General features: G+C 38.2%; 1 pseudogene; it reads right to left on the bottom strand.

Moving 5' to 3' along the window:
• Positions 1-503: 503 nt before the first annotated feature.
• LOC104995133 lies at positions 504-1,409 on the bottom strand (annotated as a pseudogene).
• Between the last annotated feature and the right edge of the window lie 2,311 nt (positions 1,410-3,720).

Genomic DNA, 3,720 nt, shown 5'->3' with positions numbered 1-3,720 from the left:
GTCAATTCATAGTATAAAAACACTGTTTCAGCTTTGATTTCTTTATTCAAATCTCCCTTCCCTGTGCAACTGCCTAAGAATTTCAGTCTCTTTTTGCTTTATCACGGTCTGGGAAAAAAAAAAAAAAAGAAGAATTTTGAGATCAGTGTCCTATGGGGGGAAAAAATTCATGCAAGTAACATATATGAAAAATTTAGTAAATAAAATGTAAGACTTTGGAGAAAAAATACTTTACAGTTATCAAACAAGAGGTTTATAGTTATTCTTTCCACTGCCTAATCTGGAGCTATGAACATGAACATTGAATTCTCTAGAAAGTATATTAAAAGTTATCAAAATGCCTAAAATATGTGAATACTAAATAATTAAATAAATAATAATTGTTCTGAGTTTTTCTGTTTATGTCAATGATCTGAAAAATTTCTTACACTCTAACAAAATTTACTATAAGAACAATACTATTTATCAATGTAAATCATCAATTTATTGGCATCATGAACATTCTAAGTGACTTTCCTCTTTAGCAAATTCCTCATGGCAACTTTCACCTCTGCATTTCTCACTGATAGGATTTAACATGGGATGCAGGATTGCATAGAACACGGTCTCCCACTTGTCTGCAGGGTAAGTGGCCACAGGACGTATATGGGTGAATATACAAGGGACAAAAAAGAGCACCACTACTGTAAAGTGGGAGCCACATGTAGAGAGGGCCTTGTGTAATCTTTCAGAGCCATGGGACTTCAGGGAGCTCAGGATGATTGTGTAGGAGGTAAGGAGTAGGAAAATGAGCAAGGTCATGCCCCATGTGTTAGCTGCCACCACGAGTCCAAACGTGTAGGTGTGGCTACAGGCAAGTTTTATAATGAGAAGAAATCACACACAAAGTGACCAATGGCATTTGAGCCACAGTCTACCATGAAAAGAATCTGCACAGTGGCATGCAGGATATCCCCGATCCAGGCCACCACCACCAGGAGCTGGCAGAGCCCCTGTTGCCTGATGGTCGTGTAGTGCAGAGGCTTGCAGATGGCCACGTAGTGGTCATAGGCCATGACAATGAGGACAATAACCTCTACTCCTCCCAGGAAGTACTCCAGAAAGAGCTGACTCAGGCAGCCACCCCAGGACATGGTTCTCCTCTGGTGCAGCAGGTCAGTGATCAATTTGGGTGTGCTCACACAGGTGAAGAAGTCATCTAAGAAGGACAAGTGAGTGAGAAAGAAGTACATGGGAACTCAAAATGTGGGGCTGAGGGAGATGGTGATGACTATGAGGAGGGTGGCAAGCACAATGAATAGGGACATGGGCAAAAGGACAACAAAGAGTATTTTCTGCAGTTGTGGATTCTGAGTAAGTCCCAAGAGAAGAAATTTAGTCATGTTGTTGGGAGATGTGAGGAGCTCCATTTAAGAAGCAATATGTTCTTGGGTCCTGAATTACCTACAAAGGAATTGAAAATTTTACTTATTAATCATGATAGCATGATAGTCTGAATTTCTTAGAACAAAAACAAAGCAGTCACTGGAACTGTGGAGCATGTCCTTGGCACTTTGCCCCAGTCCTTATTTCATGACTTTCTTATTTTCTCTGTGATGCTTTCCATCTCTTCAGACACCTTGTACTTGTAACCTGTAAATTACCTATAGGGAAACACATGATCTGTAGTTCACTGTGAAAACACTGGGCTATCTCCATGAGATCTGGATTCTCATTCTGGTTCCAGCTCCATGTGCCTCTGCTTAGTATCTCAGTGCCCTGTGTTTCTAAGCCCTCCTTTGTCAGGTTGCAGCTTGCATTTAACTCTTAGGTGTGTGTCTTGTATCTTGTAAGGTGACAGGTGCCACACACAGGTAAGAGTTACTTCTTTTTTCATGAGAATTTACATTTAAACCCTCAGCTCTAACTGGAAAGAAAGACACGGTCAATAAAATTTATCGTAAGCAGAGGGTTTTGGGAAATATGCAGAATTCACTGGTGAATCCACCTGGTAGCAATCAAAATACATAAACTATTCAACTGTGTTTTCTCACTAACCATGGTGCCTGACATGATGTCTGCTGTGTCTGAAATCTATTAGATGATAAGTGAATGCTTGGTGAATTGTCATTCAATATGGGTAAGAATATGCCTTATTCCCCAGACCATAAACCTAGGAGGAGTTCGTGTGTTCTTTTATTCTTCTCTGTTTATTATTGCTCTCTACTTTATAAGAGACAAAATAAATATTTGAAAGGGAAGTTGGGAAGTTTAACAGTTTCTGATGGATCTTATGGGGTAAATATGAAAATATTTAATTGCCTTTAGGAAAAAGTATGTTACTGAGTGTTTTTCCTTTCAAGATAACTATAGTGTTTGTTAATTGATATTTACTATTCTTCAAAATTATGTTTCACATTGAATTCAACATAGTTGTATTCAATTAATATATAGCTTCCAAAAAATTGGATAAAAAATAACTATTGCACAGTTTTTCAGTAAAAAAAGATCTTTAAACTAGAGGAAATCCTTATTTAAAAAGTTCTAAAAATGCAAAGTTAATATGGAGAACAGAAAGTTTTTAAGGTAATGTACAAAGATAGGCAACTATACGTTTATACAGATGTACACAGATTAACACAAGCACAAATAAAATCTACTGTTATGTTAGTTACCTATTACAACTTTACTCATTCAATAAAACTCCTAGAGGAGAACATAGGCAAAACACTCTCTGACATACATCACAGCAGGATCCTCTATGACCCACCTCCCAGAATATTGGAAATAAAAGCAAAAATAAACAAATGGGACCTAATTAAAATTAAAAGCTTCTGCACATCAAAGGAAACTATTAGCAAGGTGAAAAGACAGCCTTCAGAATGGGAGAACATAATAGCAAATGAAGCAACTGACAAACAACTAATCTCAAAAACATACAAGCAACTCCTACAGCTCAACTCCAGAAAAATAAATGACCCAATCAAAAAATGGGCCAAAGATCTAAATAGACATTTCTCCAAAGAAGACATACAGATGGCTAACAAACACATGAAAAGATGCTCAACATCACTCCTTATCAGAGAAATGCAAATCAAAACCACTATGAGGTACCATTTCACGCCAGTCAGAATGGCTGCGATCCAAAAGTCTACAAATAATAAATGCTGGAGAGGGTGTGGAGAAAAGGGAACCCTCTTACACTGTTGGTGGGAATGCAAACTAGTACAGCCACTATGGAGAACAGTGTGGAGATTCCTTAAAAAACTGGAAATAGAACTGCCTTATGATCCAGCAATCCCACTGCTTGGCATACACACTGAGGAAACCAGAAGGGAAAGAGACACGTGTACCCCAATGTTCATCGCAGCACTGTTTATAATAGCCAGGACATGGAAGCAACCTAGATGTCCATCTGCAGATGAATGGATAAGAAAGCTGTGGTACATATACACAATGGAGTATTACTCAGCCATTAAAAAGAATACATTTGAATCAGTTCTAATGAGGTGGATGAAACTGGAGCCTATTATACAGAGTGAAGTAAGCCAGAAGGAAAAACATAAATACAGTATACTAACACATATATATGGAATTTAGAAAGATGGTAATGATAACCCTGTATACGAGACAGCAAAAGAGACACTGATGTATGGAGCAGTCTTATGGACTCTGTGGGAGAGGGAGAGGGTGGGAAGTTTTGGGAGAATGGCATTGAAACACGTGAAATGTCATGTATGA

Source organism: Bison bison, unplaced genomic scaffold (assembly GCF_000754665.1).
Source record: "Bison bison bison isolate TAMUID 2011002044 unplaced genomic scaffold, Bison_UMD1.0 scf7180017864277, whole genome shotgun sequence".
NCBI lineage: Eukaryota > Metazoa > Chordata > Mammalia > Artiodactyla > Bovidae > Bison > Bison bison.
Note: the sequence above shows the minus strand (reverse complement) of the source record. Positions and strands in the feature narration are given on the sequence as shown.